This window comes from Pseudophryne corroboree, chromosome 4 (genome assembly GCF_028390025.1).
Source record: "Pseudophryne corroboree isolate aPseCor3 chromosome 4, aPseCor3.hap2, whole genome shotgun sequence".
Classification (NCBI taxonomy): domain Eukaryota; kingdom Metazoa; phylum Chordata; class Amphibia; order Anura; family Myobatrachidae; genus Pseudophryne; species Pseudophryne corroboree.
In genome coordinates this window covers 593,974,504-593,997,103 of record NC_086447.1, presented here as the reverse complement: position 1 = coordinate 593,997,103, position 22,600 = coordinate 593,974,504, and the positions used below count along the sequence as shown (strand labels likewise).

Below are 22,600 nucleotides of genomic sequence, written 5' to 3'. Positions count from 1 at the left end.
CTGTGTTAAAGCGGATGCTACCTGCCGTAATGTGTAAAAGGGGACTCTGCCTGCCATAATGTGTAAAAGTGAGCTCTGCCTGTCGTAATGTGTAAAGTGGCGCTCTACCTGCCGTAATGTGTAAAAGGGGACTCTGTCTGCCGTACTGTGTAAAAGGGGACTCTGTCTGCCGTAATGTGTAAAAGGGGACTCTGTCTGCCGTAATGTGTAAAAGGGGACTCTGCCTGCCGTAATGTGTATGTCACAACTGAGGGCCTGAGCTGACGGGAGGCAGCCTCAGTTGTAGGGGCTGAGATGTACCGGAACCTGGGAGGTTGTATCAGACCCCTGGACATGTAAGTAACATGAATAATAACTGCCCGAAGGCGTGACCACGACAACTTAGATAAAAGTCAATGATGTTTATTATGACAACTCCGCAACACAGCAGCAGTAAAAGAAAACGTAAAAGTCAGCAAATAATAAATACAGTTCCTGGGTACTACAGGATGGCAGGAGCCACAGGGCACTGGTAGTGTGAGATAGTTCTTATGATCTTCTAGATGGAAAGTCCTTACCAGGCCCGACTGTAGCAATGGAGATAACCCAGGATTGTGCCAGCTGGTGTTCCAGGAAAAGCTGGGTTGCTGAAGGTAAAACAGCTGCTGTGGATACTGGCTGGAACCAGACTGTTGTTAGCACGGAGTGGATACTGGCTGGAACCAGTTAAATAATAAATGAACTTGGGAGCGATGAAATATGAACTGAAATGTAGAACTTGAGAGCGGAGAAATAATAATACCGGTGGAGAGTGGTAAAGTGTAGAAAGGACACCGGCCCTTTAAGGGAAGCTGTACTCTGCTGGAAGCTGAGCTGGAAGCAGGTAATGTTGTAGCTGGAAACAGATGAATCCACAATGGATTGGAGAGTCAGGCTACACCGCAGGTGGAATGCTGGTGCGGGTCTCTATGGTGGAAGTCTTGAGACAGGAGCTGGAACCTGGAAGACAATCACAGGAGAGAGACAAACAGGAACTAGGTTTGACAACCAAAGCACTGACGCCTTCCTTGCTCAGGCACAGTGTATTTATACCTGCAGCAAGGAAGGGATTGGCTAGGCAATTATGCAGATTAACAATACTGACAACAGATTGGAGGAAATGATCAGCTGACAGAATCCAAGATGGCTGCGCCCATGCAGACACTTGGAGGGAAGTTTGGTTTGTAATCCATGTGGTAATGAAAACAGTAATGGCGGCGCCGGCCACTGGAGACAGGAGACGCCAGGCTGACAAGTGCACATCCAACCACGCGGACACAGCGGAGGCCGCGGCTGACGTAATCGCCACTCTGACACTCTGCATGCAGAAGCTCAGGGACGGCGGCGGAGGCCGCGGGAGACGCCATGCCAGATGTAATAAGGCGTTACTGTGACAGCGTCTCAGAGAGACAGGAGAGGATGCAGGAATGTGAACATTAGGATAACAGATGGGATCCGGTCCTGGGGCGCTGAGCCAGCCTTAGGAGGCATCTGATGGGTAAGAAATGGCGTCCAGATACCCGGATCGTGACAGCACCCCCCCCTTTAGGAGTGGCCCCAGGACACTTCTTTGGCTTTTGAGGAAACTTGGAATGGAATCTCCGGACCAAGGCAGGAGCATGGACATCAGAAGCATTGGTCCATGAACGTTCCTCAGGACCATAACCCTTCCAGTCAATAAGATATTGTAGTTGACCGTAACGGTGACGTGAGTCCAGGATCTTGGCCACTTCATACTCAACGCCTCGTTGAGTTTGGACTTTCGGAGTTGGAGGAAGTGAGGAATGAAACCGATTCAAGATCAGCGGTTTCAACAGGGAAACATGGAATGTCCTGGGTATTTTTAAGAAGGGAGGCAACTGGAGTCTGTAAGCAACAGGATTGATGACTTGTTCAATCTTGAAAGGACCGATATAGCGAGGTGCAAACTTCATACTGGGAACTCTTAACCTCAAATTCTTCGTGGATAACCATACCCGATCATCCACCTTGAGAGCAGGAACTGCTCGACGCTTCTTATCCGCAAACTTCTTGTACCTGAACGATGCCTTGAGCAGAGCTGATCGTACGCTCTTCCAGATATTGGCAAACAGATGCAAGGTGATATCCACTGCGGGAACAGAAGTTGCTGGAAGCGGTTGGAACTCAGGAACTTTAGGGTGGAATCCAAAGTTAGTGAAGAATGGTGTTGAAGCAGATGAAGAATGATACTGGTTGTTATGACAGAACTCGGCCCAGGGAAGTAATTGAACCCAGTCATCTTGAGAGGAGGACACACAGATGCGGAGGAAGGCCTCCAAGTCCTGATTCACCCTCTCGGTTTGACCATTGGTCTGAGGATGGTAAGCCGTGGAAAACTTTAGCTTGACTTGGAGGACTTGACATAAACTTCGCCAGAATTTGGCTGTGAATTGAACTCCTCGATCTGAGATAATTTCTTCAGGAAGACCGTGGAGTCGGAAGATCTCTTGTATGAATACTTGAGCCAACTTGGAAGCTGACGGAAGACCGGTGAGAGGAATGAAGTGTGCCATCTTGGTGAACCGGTCAACTACCACCCAGATGGTATTGAACTCGTTGCACATGGGTAAGTCTGTAATGAAATCCATCGACAAGTGGGTCCATGGTCGACGGGGAACGGATAGTGGAACCAGTTGCCCCGCAGGCGACTGGCGGGATACTTTATGTTGGGCACACTTTGGGCAAGATGCAATAAACTCCAAGACGTCCTTTTTCAGAGTTGGCCACCAATAGGACCTAGAGATAAACTCCAGGGTTTTTTGGATACCTGTATGTCCGGCAAAACGGGAAGCATGGGCCCAATGCATGAGCTTCTTCCTTAGCATCGGCTTCACAAAACTTTTCCCTGATGGGGGCGTAGAGTCCATCCCTACCGTGGAGAATGCCAACGGATTTATAATAGGATGCTTGTCTGAAGACTCTGACTCATTTTCTTGCTCCCATGAGCGGGAAAGGGCATCGGCCTTGCGATTCTGAGAGCCCGGACAGAACTGGAGTTTAAAGTCGAACCTGGAAAAGAAAAGTGCCCATCTGGCCTGACGAGGGTTGAGACATTGTGCGCCCTTCAGGTATAAAAGGTTCTTGTGGTCTGTAAGTATGGTGATTAAATGAGAAGCTCCCTCCAACAGATACCTCCACTCTTCTAGAGCGAGCTTGATGGCTAGCAACTCCTGGTCGCCAATGGCATAGTTGCGCTCAGCTGGGGAGAACTTCCGGGAGAAGAAACTGCAAGGATGTAAATGGCCATCTTTAGCCCTCTGAGATAACACCGCTCCTACTCCAACGGAGGAGGCATCCACCTCTAGGATGAAAGGAGAGTCGATGTCAGGCTGTTTCAGGACAGGCGCAGAGATGAACCTCTGTTTTAAAAGATGAAAAGCTTGCATGGCTTCTTCAGACCACTTGGACGGGTTAGCACCCTTCTTGGTGAAAGCAGTAATAGGCGCCACAATGGTGGAAAAGTCTCGTATAAACTTTCGGTAATAATTGGCGAACCCTAAGAACCTCTGGACCCCTTTGAGGGTTAAGGGTACCGGCCAATTCTGAATTGCTTGTAGTTTCTCAGGATCCATCTCTAGTCCGGAACCGGACACAATGTACCCTAGAAACGGAATGGACTTGACTTCAAAGACGCATTTTTCTAATTTGCAATAGAGATGATTGACACGGAGACGGGACAGAACCTCTTTAACCCAAAAACGATGTTCCTCTAAATCGTTGGCAAAAATGAGGATATCGTCTAGATAGACCACGACATGACGGTATAGAATGTCTCTGAAAATCTCATTGACAAAATGCTGGAAGACAGCTGGAGCATTGCTCAATCCGAAGGGCATGACGAGGTACTCATAATGTCCGTCACGGGTGTTATAGGCGGTCTTCCACTCGTCACCCTCACGGATCCGGATGAGATTGTATGCACCTCGCAAGTCCAGCTTTGTAAAGATGGTAGCTCCGCTAACTCTGTCAAAGAGCTCAGTAATCAGGGGTAAAGGATAACGGTTCTTGATGGTAATGTCGTTCAAACCTCTGTAGTCGATGCACGGCCGCAGACCACCATCTTTCTTTTTTACAAAAAAGAAGCCTGCGCCGGCTGGGGAAGAAGAAGGTCGAATGAACCCCTTTGCTAGGTTCTCTTTAATGTATTCCTCCATAGAATGCGTCTCAGGCAGAGACAACGGATAAGTTCGGCCTCGAGGTGGAACCTTCCCTGGAACGAGATCAATCGGGCAGTCCCATTCTCTATGAGGAGGAAGGATATCAGCAGAAGCTTTACTGAACACATCCGTGAAATCTTGATATGGAGGAGGTGGAACATCAGACGACCTGGGGGAGGAAGAACAGACAGGCAATACTTTAAACAAACATGTCTCTGCACAGGAGGAACCCCATGCCAGGATTTGCGTAGTCGTCCAATCAATTGTAGGATTGTGAAGACGGAGCCATGGAAGGCCCAGGACCACAGGATGTGTGGCTCTTGGAATCACTAAAAGTGAAATAAGTTCGGAATGAAGAACTCCCACTCTCAGACGAACTGGTAGAGTCCTTAGAGCAATAACAGTATCAAAAATTTTACTGCCATCCACGGCAGTTAAGGAAAAGGAGGAAGGAAGTCTCTCGGTGGGTAGGGACCACCGTTTAACATAGGCTTCAGTAATAAAGTTCCCAGCTGCTCCGGAATCAAGGAGAGCAATGACGTTCCGATAACGTTGAGCAACTTGAAGCGAGACTGGGAGATTACAATCATGAGGAGATGGAGAGGAGATCATTACTCCTAGCCGGCCCTCTCCTGGGCGAGCTAGGGTTTGGAGTTTTCCCGGACGTTCGGGACAGGCATTGATGGTGTGAGACGGAGCTGCACAGTAAAGACAAAGAGACTCAGAGAGACGTCTTCGGCGCTCAGCAGGAGTTAAACGGGAACGGCCAATTTGCATGGGCTCATCTTTAGATGGTGACAGTTGACGAGGAGGAGGAGCAGAAGATTTTGGAGCAGATGATCTTCCACGCTCAGTTGCTCTCTCTCTGAAACGTAAATCAACTTTCGTGCAGAGTGAGATTAGCTCATCTAACTTAGAAGGTAAGTCTCTGGTAGCTAACTCATCTTTAATAAGCTCAGATAAGCCATGCCAGAATGCAGCATACAGGGCCTCATCGTTCCATGCCAGTTCGGATGCCAGGATCTGGAACTGTATCAGATATTGTCCTACAGTACGTGACCCCTGGCGTAAACGGAGAATCTCGGATGAAGCTGAGGTTACCCGGCCTAGCTCGTCGAAGATGTTGACACGAATGCAGTGTAAGAAGATAGCAGGGTGTCGGACCTCTCCCATAACGGTGATGCCCAGTCAAGGGCGGAGCCACTGAGAAGAGAGATGATGTAGGCAATTTTTGTACGGTCACTGGGAAAATTGCCAGGTTGTAGCTCAAACTGAATCTCACACTGGTTGAGAAATCCCCTGCAGAATCTTGGAGATCCGTCAAATTTTGCTGGCGTTGGAAGATGAAGACGTGGAGCAGAAATGGGTAAGGTGGGTGGGGTTATAGCTGGAGTCACTGTGGTTGACGCACCAGATGCGCCTGATCCACGGAGAGTTGTCTGAATCCCATCCAGCCGAGTAGAGAGATCCTGGAGACAGCGGATGATGTGGCCCTGTGCAGCCTCCTGATGTTCTAGTCGGGCTGCCAGTTCTTGCATCGGCCTGGCCGCTTGATCCTGGTCTCCGGCTGGATTCATTAGGTCAGTGCTTACTGTCACAACTGAGGGCCTGAGCTGACGGGAGGCAGCCTCAGTTGTAGGGGCTGAGATGTACCGGAACCTGGGAGGTTGTATCAGACCCCTGGACATGTAAGTAACATGAATAATAACTGCCCGAAGGCGTGACCACGACAACTTAGATAAAAGTCAATGATGTTTATTATGACAACTCCGCAACACAGCAGCAGTAAAAGAAAACGTAAAAGTCAGCAAATAATAAATACAGTTCCTGGGTACTACAGAATGGCAGGAGCCACAGGGCACTGGTAGTGTGAGATAGTTCTTATGATCTTCTAGATGGAAAGTCCTTACCAGGCCCGACTGTAGCAATGGAGATAACCCAGGATTGTGCCAGCTGGTGTTCCAGGAAAAGCTGGGTTGCTGAAGGTAAAACAGCTGCTGTGGATACTGGCTGGAACCAGACTGTTGTTAGCACGGAGTGGATACTGGCTGGAACCAGTTAAATAATAAATGAACTTGGGAGCGATGAAATATGAACTGAAATGTAGAACTTGAGAGCGGAGAAATAATAATACCGGTGGAGAGTGGTAAAGTGTAGAAAGGACACCGGCCCTTTAAGGGAAGCTGTACTCTGCTGGAAGCTGAGCTGGAAGCAGGTAATGTTGTAGCTGGAAACAGATGAATCCACAATGGATTGGAGAGTCAGGCTACACTGCAGGTGGAATGCTGGTGCGGGTCTCTATGGTGGAAGTCTTGAGACAGGAGCTGGAACCTGGAAGACAATCACAGGAGAGAGACAAACAGGAACTAGGTTTGACAACCAAAGCACTGACGCCTTCCTTGCTCAGGCACAGTGTATTTATACCTGCAGCAAGGAAGGGATTGGCTAGGCAATTATGCAGATTAACAATACTGACAACAGATTGGAGGAAATGATCAGCTGACAGAATCCAAGATGGCTGCGCCCATGCAGACACTTGGAGGGAAGTTTGGTTTGTAATCCATGTGGTAATGAAAACAGTAATGGCGGCGCCGGCCACTGGAGACAGGAGACGCCAGGCTGACAAGTGCACATCCAACCACGCGGACACAGCGGAGGCCGCGGCTGACGTAATCGCCACTCTGACACTCTGCATGCAGAAGCTCAGGGACGGCGGCGGAGGCCGCGGGAGACGCCATGCCAGATGTAATAAGGCGTTACTGTGACAGCGTCTCAGAGAGACAGGAGAGGATGCAGGAATGTGAACATTAGGATAACAGATGGGATCCGGTCCTGGAGCGCTGAGCCAGCCTTAGGAGGCATCTGATGGGTAAGAAATGGCGTCCAGATACCCGGATCGTGACAGTGTAAAAGTGAGCTCTACCTGTCGTAATGTGTAAAAGGGGACTCTGGGGGTCATTCCGAGTTGATCGCTTGCTAGCAGTTTTTAGCAGCCGTGCAAACGAATAGTCGCTGCCCACGGGGGAGTGTATTTTCACTTTGCAGGAGTGCAAATGCCTGTGCAGCAGAGCGCCTGCAAACACATTTTGTGCAAAACAAGACCAGCCCTGTAGTTACTGATCCTGTGCAATGATTGTTGCGATGAGTGACATGGTAATGACAACAGATACCCGCCCAGAAAGTGCCCGGCCATGCCTGTGTTTTTCCAAACGCTCCCAGAAAACGGTCAGTTGACACCCATAAACACCCTCTTTCTGTCAATCTCCTTGCGTTCGGCTGTGCGATTGGAATCGTCACTAGAACCAGTGCAAAACACCAATGGACTTCATACCCGTACGACGTGCGTGCGCATTGCGGAGCATATGCATGCGCAGATTAGCCATTTTTTCCAATGGCAGCTAGCGATCAACTCGGAATGACCCCCTCTGTCTGCTGTAATGTGTAAAAGGGGACTCTACCTGCCATAATGTGTAAAAGGGGACTCTGCCTGCCGTAATGTGTAAAAGGGGCGCTACCTGCCGTAATGTGTAAAAGTAAGCTATGACTCTACCTATCGTAATGTGTAAAAGGGGACTCAACCTGCCGTAATGTGTAAAAGTAAGCTATGACTCTACCTATCGTAATGTGTAAAAGGGGACTCAACCTGCCGTAATGTGTAAAAGGAAGTTCTGTGGCCACACCTCTTCCCCCAAGAAACCACATCCCTGGCGCGCACTGGTCCTGTTTTGTATATGGGGGGGGGCACCGATGCTGTTTCTTGTACACAGCGCTAAAATGTCTAGTTATGGCACTGCAGTTGGACACCCTATTCATTGAGCTATCTGCCCTTGCATAGAAAGCTAGAGAATTCCAGGCTAGAGAGTTTTTACTATTTGAGGCTCACCTGGTACTTTGTAAAGGGGTGATCAGCATTGTGGCTGGGCAATGTAGTGTGTGGCTGCAAGGGATTAGATGTGTGGCTGCACACTGCATAGATCTGCTCGATTATGGTGGTGGTTATTTTTTTACAGGGCACAGGTAGCTTCACATAGTTAGAAATCTCATCGTTTTTATGCAGGATCAAGTGGCTTAGTGGGTGGGGTGTTTGGCTGGGATGCAACAGGTTGTGGGTTTGAGTCCTGCGTGTGGCAGTATATTGAAATATGTTATTTAATGAGGGGTATTATGGCTGAATGGCAGCAAGCTCTCGGGTTGAGTGCAAGAATGTAATATAATAAGGATTTGTGTCCAAATCCATTTTCTTGCAGCGTCCTACAAATGTGTGTGTAATATATATATATATATATATATATATATATATATATATATATATATATATATATATATATATAATTATGTGTGTGGGAAGGGGTATCATAGCATGGGCTTTCTCTGGGATCAATTTTGTCATGACCCTTCCCTGTGAGGCGTGCGCCTTATGTCCCTATTGGAAAAATAAGGAGGGCACCAATTCTCTTTCTGGCACAGGGCACCAAAAAGTCTAGTTATGGCTCTAGCAGTCGAAGAATCCAGTGTGCCAGGAAGAGTCAGTGGGGGCCAGGAGGCCAGCGTTTGATCTGCAGGAGACAGTGAAGCACACCAATCTCTGTGATTGTGCTTATGTTGGGCCAGTGGGCCAGTGGGCATTGAGTGTGTGAAATCCAGGAGGCTATGTCTAAACCTGCAAGATGCAGGGAGGACTTTGAGAAGGCCAGGAGGTGCCTTACCTGTAAGATACAGGACTATGGGGACCATTTACGAATGATCGCATTTGTAATGCAATCCTAGGTGCTAATATTGCACCCAAATCACATTGCAGAATACGATCATACCAGGTGTATGTATCACCCGGCGCAAACAGGAGCCCATCCCTGCAATTTTACACTTAAAAGCTATCAACTAAGAACCCACCGCCCAGGGGTGCTGGAGATAGCCTTGGGCTTCAGCCCTGGTCTTGGGTGCCCTATAGGGAGGGACCCATTTATTGGGATGTCTCCACTCCACTAGGAATCCCTGGCCAGGGCTGACTAGTTGGAGGTAATGCTATGTCCGTTGGGACCAATATAAATGTGTCCCCTGGCTGTGGCATTGCCACCCTGGCTAGTGGAGCCCAGTGCTGGTTTAAAAAATATGGGTGATCCCTACATCTCCCCACCCCCCATACTTTTGGCTCCAGGACTGATACAGTAATAAAAGATGGGGTCTGGGACTCCAGGTCGACAACAAAAAAGTCGACACACCTTAGGTCGATGCCAATTGGTCGACACAACTTAGGTCGACATGGACAAAAGGTCGACATGGACAAAAGGTAGACAGGAACAAGGTCGACATGGAAAAAGGTCGACATGAGTTTTTTTTATGTTTTTTTGGTGTCGTTTTCTTCGTAGAGTGACCGGGAACCCCAATTAGTGCAAGTATGAAAAGGTTCCAAAAAAGAAAAAAATCGTGAAAAACTCATGTCGACCTTTTTCCATGTCGACCTTGTTCCTGTTGACCTTTTGTCCATGTCGACCTAAGGTGTGTCGACCTAAGGGGTGTCGACCTTTTTGTTGTCGACCTGAAGTCCGGATACCCTCTATCCCATCCATCACACTCCTTCCTCCCCTCTCTCTTTTTCCTATCTCTGATCCCTTTTGATGACATACATTTATCCACGTTTTCCTATGATTCAGTGCATGCTCCTAGGAGCCAGGTTAATTGGTTTATCTTTACAATTGCCACACCCAAGCACCCTTACATCTTCTTAAAATGTATGTGTTTCATTTCATTTGTAGCAGCCCTTTTTAAGAGCCCTCCTTTACAGGGTATTTTCCCTATTGGGCTCTTCTCCCCTCCCTTTTCATTCTCTTCTCCCTCTTCATTGACTTCTTTCTCATTTTCCATTTTCTTCTCTTACTTGGGTGGATTTCCTATTTGACTCTTTCAGCGACTTGGGTAATAATCCCCTTGCATTATAGCATCCCTGTCTTACCCCTTTTATGGCTCTAAGGCAGGGCTGGCCAAACCGGTCCTCGAGATCTACCAACAGTTCATGTTTTCCAGGCTTCCTGGAGACCTGTAGAATTGTCATTTAGAATTGAATGCAGCACATCTCAATTAGTAATGACTATACCTGTGCACCAGCTAGGTGGTCTGGAAAATGTGAACTGTTGGTAGATCTCGAGGACTGGTTTGGCCAGCCCTGCTCTAAGGGGTCTATTTACTAAGCCTTAGATGGAGATAAAGTGGACGGAGGAAAACTACCAGCCAATCAGCTCCTAACTGCCATGTCACAGACTTGGTTTGGAAAATGACAGTTAGGAGATGATTTATTGCTACTTCATCTCCGTCCACTTTATCTCTGCCCAAGGCTTAGTAAATAGACCCCTTAAACATTTATCTATTAATAGAAATGGGCTTAACTCACCTAAAAAATGAACTGTGGTCCTGTATGAGGGAAAAGGCAGATAAAGTTTACCTTCAGAAAACCCATTTTACTGGATTTCACTGTTAAATCAAACGTAAGCAATTTACTCAAACCCTTTTTGCCTCTGCCAACTGTAAAAAGAGGGGTGTTGAGATCTTTATTCATCATACCATCCCATTCTTCCACATTAAAAACAGTGGCCAACCCTGACAGTCACTATATAATTGTAATTGGCACCTTATGCTCTGAAACTGTTACTCTTGTCTCTGCCTATGTGTAATACCCTGAAGTATTACATTCTAGTGGGGACCCCCTGTGGGTTTTTTTTTATTATGGAAGTTTAAATACGGTCCCTATACAGCCCTATAGTATGACAGGGCTGAACTTTACCTGACCCTGTCAGCTCTGGCAGGGATAGTTTGGCGCCACTGCATTTTATTTTTAGCCCCCTTACTCAGCAACTCAATTCGCCAGGAAACTGGCCCCTCATTGATTGGCGCCCCCGGGTTGCAGGGTTTTAATTGACTGTGTTATGCAAGCTCCGCCCAGCAGTGTCATTCAAAGCTAATATACCTGTGTACTGATTGCTACGTGGAAGGCGGGATTTAATTGACTGTGTTATGCAAGCTCTGCCAAGCAGTGTCATTCAAAGCTAATATACCTGTGTACTGATTGCTACTTGGAAGGCGGGAATTCATTGAATGTGTTATGCAAGCTCCGCCCAGCAGTGTCATTCAAAGCTAATATTCCTGCTACTTTATCAACGCTGGGTATACATGACTGTGCTTTATAGAGACGCCAGCTTGCTCACCTGTTCCCGCAATATACCTGTTTATTTGTCAACGCTGGTTATACAAGACTGTGCTTTATAGAGACGCCAGCTTGCTCACCTGTTCCAGCAATATACCTGCTTATTTGTTAACGCTGGTTATACAAGACAGTGTTTTATAGGGACGCCAGCTAGCTCACCTGTTCCCGCAATATACCTGTTTATTTGTCAACGCTGGTTATACAAGACTGTGCTTTATAGGTACGCCGGCTTGCTTACCTGATTCCGCAATATACCTGCTTATTTAGCAACGCTGGTTATGAGACTGGGCTTTATTAGAGACGCCAGCTTGCTCATCTGTTCCCACAATTTACCTGCGATAATTGAGGTTGTTGGTTATTATTTACTGAACAATGCTATCACTGTTGCCTTTATTATTTAATAATAAAATGGAGTTGGATCTTGTTTGATGTGTGATGTCATTGTGTCTGAGGGGTAAAGCAGGTTCGCCGCTCTGATCACCCGAACCTGATTTATTTTAGAACCCCACAATTAGTTAAGTTTCGGCACCGGATTTGTGGGTGTTTGTTAGGGTCTCCTGCCCTGTGCTGCCACGTCGTCATGGCAACCGGGAGACAAGTACTAGCGGAGTAACCTGAGCGCAGCTGATACTCCGGTTCGGGTCTTTTGCTGTGCAGTGGTTATAGGCTCTGTGCACGGCAGGGGATCCGGTGCTGGTTTTTGTGCTCACAGTCTGTGAGGTCTGAGTGGGGCGTGGACAGCACCTGCTTTATAAGGCCTCTTTCCAGGTTAAGCTGATGCTGCTGAATCTTTGTTGGTTAGTCAGTTCCTGAAAGTTAGCCAGTACTGTGTAGCTTTGTATTTGTTTGTTGCTTACTGCAAATAAGCCTGGGGATTTGGTATTACACTCTGCCAATCCAGACCTAGCAGTAAGATTGGAGTCAGTCGTTTAGCTTGCTGGGGTTCTGTTACTACTCTGTGAACTTAGCAAGTTTGCGGCTGTATTCTAAGACTTGCCTGTCTAATCCTGTCTCACTGTGCTAGGTGTCAGGGGTCAGTTTAGTGGCAGTAAACTGAACCTGTGCACTACAAGTGAGAATTAGGATTGTGGAGACTCTCCTTGTGTCTATCATTCCATCTCTGACCAAGGAGTTTACTGCCACACCCGTTGGTAACCCTTTAGGGTTTTGCTGTTGCCCTTAGCAACAGCATTTCGGGTTCTCTATGTATTAAAACACAACATCTTGCTTTTCCCATCTGAGCATTTCTAATACAAGGGAGATACCCAGTTCCTTAGCCTCTGGGCTTCTCTGTTCACTTTGTGTGTATTTTGTTACCCTATCACCTTCTGTGTACGTTATGTCATATTCCCCAGTCTGTCTGTGAGTCCATTTGTTGTGCATATCAGTTCTGACACCAGTACTTTCCTGCAGGCACTGGTGTACATAACATATTCAGCAGCCTAATACTCCTGTTGAAATTTTGTGGGAATATGGAGCATACCCCTCAAAATACGTTGCAACACGTGGTCGATCAGGTGCAGGTCCTGACTCGACAATTTAATGATCTGTCCATTAAAATGCACACCTCCCAGGCTGCTGGCGGAGCTCCCGCAGCAGCAGCACCTGCAGGGGTTAAGGAGCCGAAAGTAAATCTCCCGGATCGTTTTTCTGGAGATCGCTCGCAGTTCTTTTGTTTCAAGGAGAGCTGCAAGCTATACTTCCGGCTTAGGCCTCAGTCTTCTGGGTCGGAGATTCAGCGGGTGGGCATAGTGATTTCCTTGCTACAAGGAGACCCACTGGTCTGGGCATATGGGTTGCAGCCTGACTGTCCGTCGCTTAAAAGTGTTAATGCTTTTTTTTACGGCACTGGGCATGTTGTATGATGACCCTGACAAGACGGCCTCAGCCGAGGCTCAGATTTCGATCCTTAAGCAAGGGCGAAGGCCAGTTGAGGTTTACTGTACAGAGTTTCGGAGGTTGGCCCATGATACCCAGTGGAATGACCCAGCCCTGAGACACCAGTACCAAAGAGGTCTTTCTAACCAGATAAAGGACCAACTGGTACAATATCCCTTGCCTGATAGCTTGGATCAGCTCATGCAGTTATCCATCCGGGTGGATAGACGGCTGAGAGAGCGTAGGCTTGAAAGGGAGACTGAGATTTCCTTCCTTCCCAAGGGAACCTCAGACTCTGAGGAATTTTCCGAGGAGCCTATGCAGATTGGGGCTACCCGCCTCTCCTCGCGTGAGAAGACGCGGAGGAGACAGCAGGGGTTGTGTTTGTACTGTGGGAATAAAGGTCATGTGGTAGTATCATGCCCAGAAAAGCCGGAAAACTTCAGGGCCTGAGGGTGATGGGAAATATCCTGTCAGGCCAGAAGTCAGAATTTCCCAAGAAGACTTTTATCATTCCGGTGACCTTGAAGATCCTCGGTCAAACTGTCAAGACTGAGGCCTTTGTGGACAGTGGGGCCGACGGGGTTTTTATGGACCGCCAATTCGCCCTGAAACACTCTGTTCCCTTAGTACCCTTGGCATTGGAAATTGAGATTTGTGGGTTAAACGGGGAACCATTATCCCAAGGTAAAATTACCTCTTGCACTAGCCAGATTTCTTTGTTTATTGGAGCCACACACTCTGAAAAATTGTCCTTTTATGTGACTGTCTGTACTTTTGCCCCATTGGTGTTGGGGTTACCCTGGTTAAGGGCCCACAATCCTCAATTTGACTGGGTCTCTGGGGAGATTCTTAGTTGGGGTACTGATTGTTTCAGGAGTTGCTTGAGCCTTCCAGTCAGGCTCTCGCAGCTAAGTTTGCCAGGATTGCCAGGGTGTTATGCAGATTTTGCGGACGTGTTCTCCAAAAAAGTTGCAGAGGTACTACCTCCCCATCGCCCCTATGACTGTGCCATTGATTTGTTGCCAAATGCTAAGCTTCCCAAGAGCAGGTTGTACTCCCTGTCACGTCCTGAGACTCAGGCTATGGCAGAGTACATTCAGGAGAACTTGGCTAAGGGATTTATCAGACCTTCACAGTCTCCAGTTGGGTCGGGGTTCTTCTTCGTGGGTAAAAAGGACGGTTCGTTGCGACCCTGCATCGACTTCAGGGAATTGAACCGTATCACGATTAAAAACTCATACCCACTGCCTCTCATTTCGGTCTTGTTTGACCAGCTTCGTACTGCCACCATTTTTTCTAAGATTGACCTACGCGGTGCGTACAATCTAATCCGAATAAGAGAGGGGGATGAATGGAAGACTGCCTTTAATACCCACTCAGGGCATTATGAATATTTGGTGATGCCTTTTGGGCTCTGTAATGCCCCGGCAGTCTTCCAGGATTTCATGAATGATGTGCTCAGGGAATATTTGGATAGATTCTTAGTTGTATACTTAGATGACATCCTAATCTTCTCCCATTCCCTGGAGGAACATCGGAAGCATGTACGCTTAGTCCTCCAGAAACTCAGAGACCACCGGCTTGGGGCGAAGCTGGAGAAGTGCGAATTTGAAGTTCAGCAAATCGCATTTCTAGGATATATTATCTCCCCAGAAGGTTTCCAAATGGAGGGTTCCAAGGTACAGGCAGTCCTGGATTGGGTGCAACCCACTAGTTTGAAGGCGCTTCAGCGTTTCCTGGGCTTTGCGGATTTTTATAGACGATTTATCGCTGGATTTTCGTCTATAGTGGCGCCCTTGGTGGCACTCACTAAGAAAGGGGCGGATGTTGCTCACTGGTCTTGTGAGGCTAAAGCGGCTTTTGCCCGTCTCAAAAGGGCATTTGTTTCGGCCAAGGTGCTGCGACACCCAGATCCAGAGCGTCCTTTTGTGGTGGAGGTGGATGCCTCTGAGATGGGTATTGGGGCAGTGCTTTCTCAGATGGGAGTGTCTGATAATCGCCTTCATCCCTGTGCTTACTTTTCCCGTAAATTTTCGCCTGCCGAGATGAATTATGACGTGGGTAACCGGGAATTGTTGGCTATTAAGGATGCACTCGAGGAGTGGAGACACTGGCTTGAGGGGGCTAAGTTTGTGGTCTCAATTCTCACTGACCATAAGAATCTGGCATATTTAGAGTCAGCGAAGCATCTCAATGCCAGGCAGGCACGATGGGCTTTGTTTTTTGCTCGCTTTAATTTTTTGATAACATATCGCCCTGGGTCAAAAAACATCAAGGCTGATGCGCTCTCGCTGAGTTTTGCTCCAATCCAGGAGACCACCGAGGAGCCGTTGCCCATTGTTGCCCATTGTTTCCCCATCATGTATTAAAGTGGGCATTACCCAGGACCTCTTATCATTAGTCCTTAGAGCACAGGAGCAGGCTCCTCCAGACCTTCCGGTAGGTCTTTTGTTTGTGCCTCCTAGGTTAAGACAGCGAGTGTTCCTGGAATTCCATGCCAAGAAGTCGGCAGGTCACCCGGGTATTGCCAGAACTCGGGAGTTGCTATCTAGGGCGGTGTGGTGGCCCTCGGTGGCTAAGGATGTGGATCAGTGGGTTCGGGCATGTGACATCTGTGCCCGAAATAAGACTCCTAGAGGGGTTCCTGTTGGCCCATTACATCCACTCTCTATCCCATCTAAGCCATGGACCCACATTTCAATGGATTTTGTGGTGGACTTGCCCAAATCCTCGGGGATGACAGCCATCTGGGTTGTCGTTGACAGGTTTTCGAAGATGGCGCACTTCGTTCCACTGGTTGGGCTGCCATCGGCCAGACGCCTGTCTGAATTATTTATGCTGCATGTTGTGCGTCTCCACGGGTTGCCACTTGATGTGGTCTCTGACCGCGGATCCCAGTTTGTGGCCAAATTCTGGAAGGCATTTTGTTCCGATCTCCAGATTTCTGTCAGCTTGTCGTCAGGCTACCATCCGCAGTCTAATGGGCAGACTGAAAGGGTGAACCAGTCCTTGGAGCAGTTCCTCAGGTGTTATGTCTCCAAGTGTCAGACTGACTGGGTTGCTCATCTGTCCATGGCGGAGTTTGCCTATAACAACGCGGCTCACTCTGCTACAGGGATCTCTCCCTTCCTTTGTGTGTATGGGCATCATCCTAAGGCCAATTCTTTTGACCCCCTGGACTCCACGCCTGGTGGTTCCTCTGTGGTTTCGGTCCTTAGAGGTATTTGGCGGAAAGTGAAGAAAGCCCTTGTGTCTGTGTCATTAGTGACCAAAAGGGTTTTTGATAAGCGGAAAAGACCCTGCAGCTTCAAATTAGGAGACTTCGTCTGGTTGTCTACCAAGAATTTGAAGTTGAGACAGCCATCTCATAAGTTAGGCCCCGGTTCATCGGCCCTTATAAGATCACCAGGGTTATCAATCCGGTGGCATTTCAGTTAGATCTGCCCCGTTCTTTGGGTATCAATAAAACATTTCATTGTTCCCTTTTAAAACGGGCGATTAGGAATCCTTCTTCCAGTGGAAGACCTATTTGTCAACGCTGGTTATACAAGACTGTGCTTTATAGAGACGCCAGCTTGCTCACCTGTTCCAGCAATATACCTGTTTATTTGTCAACGCTGGTTATACAAGACAGTGTTTTATAGGGACGCCAGCTAGCTCACCTGTTTCCGCAATATACCTGCTTATTTAGTAACGCTGGTTATGAGACTGGGCTTTATTAGAGACGCCAGCTTGCTCATCTGTTCCCACAATTTACCTGCGATAATTGAGGTTGTTGGTTATTATTTACTGAACAATGCTATCACTGTTGCCTTTATTATTTAATAATAAAATGGAGTTGGATCTTGTTTGATGTGTGATGTCATTGTGTCTGAGGGGTAAAGCAGGTTCGCCGCTCTGATTTATTTTAGAACCCCACAATTAGTTAAGTTCCGGCACCGGATTTGTGGGTGTTTGTTAGGGTCTCCTGCCCTGTGCTGCCACGTCGTCATGGCAACCGGGAGACAAGTACTAGCGGAGTAACCTGAGCGCAGCTGATACTCCGGTTCGGGTCTTTTGCTGTGCAGTGGTTATAGGCTCTGTGCACGGCAGGGGATCCGGTGCTGGTTTTTGTGCTCACAGTCTGTGAGGTCTGAGTGGGGCGTGGACAGCACCTGCTTTATAAGGCCTCTTTCCAGGTTAAGCAGATGCTGCTGAATCTTTGTTGGTTAGTCAGTTCCTGAAAGTTAGCCTGTACTGTGTAGCTTTGTATTTGTTTGTTGCTTACTGCAAATAAGCCTGGGGATTTGGTATTACACTCTGCCAATCCAGACCTAGCAGTAAGACTGGAGTCAGTCGGTTAGCTTGCTGGGGTTCTGTTACTACTCTGTGAACTTAGCAAGTTTGCGGCTGTATTCTAAGACTTGCCTGTCTAATCCTGTCTCACTGTGCTAGGTGTCAGGGGTCAGTTTAGTGGCAGTAAACTGAACCTGTGCACTGCAAGTGAGAATTAGGATTGTGGAGACTCTCCTTGTGTCTATCATTCCATCTCTGACCAAGGAGTTTACTGCCACACCCGTTGGTAACCCTTTAGGGTTTTGCTGTTGCCCTTAGCAACAGCATTTCGGGTTCTCTATGTATTAAAACACAACATCTTGCTTTTCCCATCTGAGCATTTCTAATACAAGGGAGATACCCAGTTCCTTAGCCTCTGGGCTTCTCTGTTCACTTTGTGTGTATTTTGTTACCCTATCACCTTCTGTGTACGTTATGTCATATTCCCCAGTCTGTCTGTGAGTCCATTTGTTGTGCATAACAGTTCTGACACCAGTACTTTCCTGCAGGCACTGGTGTACATAACAGTGTTACATATGCACATAATAAAGACCCATAGGCGCTTCTATAATGGGTGCAGCGTGTGCAGTGCATGCGGGCCCCTGGGTCCAGGGTGGCCCACACCGCACACCCTGTACCCATAAATCACTTGGAAAATGGCCGTAGTGATCATAACCGAGTGATTTGCTCATGCACACTGGAGATATCCCTGGGAACAAGGTGCAGGCACCATGTTCCCAGAGACCTGCGCAAACGAAGTAGACTCTTGCATTATGTCTGCAACAGAGGCTGCACGCGGGTCCTCTCCTCTCTTAAAACACCCCTGTCAAGACCAATTTCTTTTCTTTAAAGAACTATTTCAGTACATACAGTGGAGACTTTAATACAATCACCGAACCCCTCCTGGATAGGACTAGCTCCTCAAAGACAAAGAATAATTTGGAACCCTCCAAGGCCTCCTTGGTTCTCTCAGATATTCTCAAACCGCATAATCCGGGTGACACTTAGCATGTTAAGCATTCTTCTGTTATAGACTACAATCCTTATTCTGTGCCTCACAAATTTTAGAAGCGTATTCACATGATACAATTAGTCTCTGATGCAGGAATCATTCTGCTGACCTGGACAGATCACTTTCCTTTTAGTACAACCCTCAATATTCTATGATGTTAAATCGGCTATAATACACTACTTTGCTGATAATGCCTCCCCTGACATCTCTCCAAGCATGAAATCCATAAGGTGACTACAAGTGGCCATGTCATCAGTGCAGTGTCTGCCGTTAACAGGAAAGCGGCCCACGAAATTCTTTCACTTGAATAAAAAATCTAGTCTCTTTTAGCCACACAAAAACAATCCACGGGCAGGATGTACTGATGCCCGAGTTCGGCGGCATGAGGGCCAAATTTTGATGTTTTTTTAAAGGGGCAATCACGTACAAGGCATGGTTTTGCGTTGTGATTACCCCTTTAAAAAAACATCAGCCGAACTCGGACGGTATTACATCCCGCCCCATATCTGCCTCTCTTCTCTCTTAGACTGAGAATCTTAAGAGACAACTGAACTCTCTGGCAGGGCTGTGGTTACCCTTAAGAAACTTGGCTAATGCTTTTATGATAATTCTAATAAATTGGACTCTATTCTAGCGACTAAACTTTGACAGGCCCTCAGTTTGATTGCCCTTGTTTTCTGAGACATTAAGGGGGTGATTTTGAGTTGAGCGTATCCCTGCAAAATTTTGCAGGGCTATGATCACGACAATAGACATGCGGGTGGACGCCCAGCACAGGGCTATCCCACTCCACATGTCAGTGCGGCCCCCCTTCCCCCGCAGAAGTGCAAAAGCATCGCACAGCGGCAATGCTTTTGCACTTTAGGAGTAGATCCTGGCCTGCGCAGTTATAGCGTGCTGGCCAGGAGCTACTCACTGCTCCCAGGCCGCAGTGGCTGCGTGTGACGTCATGCAGCCGCTGAAGCCAGCCCCCCGCACGGTCCGGCCATGCCTGCGTTGGCCGGACCATGCCCACGAAATGGCAACCAAACGCTGCCGTTCTGCCCCCCGCCTAGCGACCGCCTCTGCCTGGCGCATGCGCAGTTCTGAGCCGATTGCACCACTGCGATAAACTGCAGCATGCGAAAGAGTCAGAATGACCCCCTAGGATTGTTCACAAATAGTCACAAGAAATGGCAGAGGAATTTATAGATTTTATAGTTCATTCTAGAGATGAGCGGTTTCGGTTCCCTGAGAACTGAACCTCCCCGAACTTCACTGCCTGAGCCCGGATCCAAGCCCGACACGGGTTTACCCGCCTAACTCGGAAACCAGAACGAGGCAAAACATTATCATCCCGCTGTCGGATTCTCGCGGGGTTTGGATTGCATATATGGAGCCGCAAATCACAGCCATTTTCACTCCAGTCCCGGAGAGTGTAACGAGAGGACGTGTCTCAGTCCTCACTGTCTGTGCGGGAGGGAAAGTGGGGTGGTGATTCCAGTGCTGTCTTGTGCTGTTCAGTCCAGTGTAGTGTCTTATGCGGCATCAGTCCAGTCACAGTGGTGGTGTCCTCTGCTGCCATATGTCCAGTACTGCTGTATAAGTCCAGTCTAGTGGTGCTGTGTTGTGCTGCATCAATCTAGTGGTGGTGTCTTGTGCTGCATCAGTCCAGTCACATTGGTGGTGTCCTCTGCTGCCATATGTCCAGTGCTGCTGTATAAGTCCAGTCCGGTGGTGCTGTGTCGTGCTGCATCAGTTTAGTGGTGGTGTATTGTGCTGCATCAGTCCAGTCACAGTTTTGGTGTCCTCTCCTGCCATATGTCCAGTGCTGCTGTATAAGTCCAGTCCATTGCAATGGTGCTGTGTTGTCCTGCATCAGTCCAGTGGTGGTGTCCTGTGCTGCTGTATAAGTCCTGTGATACCGCCGTTTATGTCCAGTGACACTACCATATATGTCCAGTGATACTGCTGTATAAGTCCAGTGATACTGCCGTATAAATCCAGTCCAGTGGTACTGCCGTATAAGTCCAGTGATACTGCCGTATATGTCCAGTGGTACTGCCATATAAATCCAGTGATACGACCGTATATGTCCAGTGGTACTGCCCTATAATTCCAGAGATACTGCCGTATATGTCCAGTGATACTGCCGTATATGACCAGTGGTACTGCCGTATATGTCCAGTGGTACTGCCGTATAATTCCAGTGATACTGCCGTAAATTCAGTGGTACTGGCGTATAAATCCAGTGATACTGCCATATAAATCCAGTCCAGTGGTACTGCCATATAAGTCCAGTGGTACTGCCGTATAATTCCAGTGATACTGCCATATAAATCCAGTCCAGTGGTACTGCCGTATAAGTCCAGTGGTACTGCCGTATAAGTTTAGTGGTACTGCCGTATAAGTCCAGTGGTACTGCCGTATAAGTTTAGTGGTACTGGTGTATAAGTCCAGTGATACTGCCGTATAAATCCAGTCCAGTGGTACTGCCATATAATTCCAGTGATACTGCCATATAATTCTATTGGTACTGCCATATAAATCCAGTGGTATTGGAGTATAAATCCAGTACAGTGATACTGCCGTATATGTCCAGTGGTACTGCAGTATATGTCCAGTGGTACTGCCGTATATGTCCAGTGGTACTGCCGTATATGTCCAGTGGTACTGCCGTATAAATCCACTGATACGGCCGTATATGTCCAGTGGTACTGCCATATAATTCCAGTGATACTGCCGTATATGTCCAGTGGTACTGCCATATAATTCCAGTGATACTGCCGTATAATTCCAGTGGTACTGGCATATAAATCCAGTGATACTGCCATATAAATCCAGTACAGTGGTACTGCCATTTAAGTCCAGCGTCAAATCGCAGAATACAAATCAGGGAGTATGTTTGTATGTCTGTAGGCATGGACACAGGAGCTGGGAGATAGTGGAAAGTACTGCTAAAGGTGGTTTGGTGGTTCTGGTGCAACCCTGCTGCCATGCAGGTGTCAGGCACTTACCTTGCTCCACCCCCTCTCAACAGATGTGGTGACGGTTCTGGAATGCAGGTCTGACAAAGATAAGGTGCAGGAGCGAAAATCCCAATATTAAAAATTAGAGCTGTGCGGCGGGCACTTTTCGTGTTTTGTGTTTTGGTTTTGGATCTGGATCCCAGCTTGTGTTTTGGATCTGGATTGGTTTTGCCAAAACGACCCTTTCGGGTTTTGGTTTTGAATCTAAATGATTTTTGAAAAAAACACAAAAACAGCTAAAATCACAGAATTTGGGGGTAATTTTGATCTTACGGTATTAGTAACCTCAATAACATTAATTTCCACTCATTTCCAGTCTATTCTGAACAGCTCACACCTCACAATATTGTTTTTAGGCCAAAAGGTTGCACCGAAGTAGCTGGATGACTTTACTAAGTGACACAAGTGTGCGGCACAAACACCTGGCCCATCTAGGAGTGGCACTGCAGTGGCAGACAGATGGCACTTTTAAAACCTGGGCCCCAAACAGCACATGATGCAAAGAAGAAAAAGAGGTGCACCGAGGTTGCTGGATGACTAAGCTAGGCGACACGAGTACGGCACAAACACCTGGCCCATCTAGGAGTGGCACTGCAGTGTTAGACAGGATGGATCTTTTAATAACTAGGCCCCAAACAGCACATGATACAAAGAAAGAAAGAGGTGCACCGAGGTAGCTGGATTACTTTGCTAAGCAACACAAGTGTGCGGCACAAACACCTGGCCCATCTAGGAGGGGCACTGCAGTGTCAGACAGGAAACCACTTTAAAAAACTAGGCCACAAACAGCACATGATGCAAAGAAAAAAAGAGGTGCACCGAGGTAGCTGGATGACTTTGTTAAGTGACACAAGTGTGCGGCACAAACACCTTGCCCATCTCGGAGTATCCAAATGTCGAAAGTGGCCCACAATTTTTCGGGCCACCGACAGCATCTCCTGCACACCCCTGTCATTTTTACAAAAATTCTGCACCACCAAATTAATTGTATGTG

General features: G+C 47.7%; 1 long non-coding RNA gene across 1 annotated transcript in view; it reads left to right on the top strand.

The window, feature by feature from the left end:
* LOC134911633 (uncharacterized) overlaps positions 1-22,600 on the top strand; it is a 136,914-nt gene that overhangs the window by 19,797 nt on the left and 94,517 nt on the right. The gene's annotated exons all lie outside the window — the stretch shown is intronic.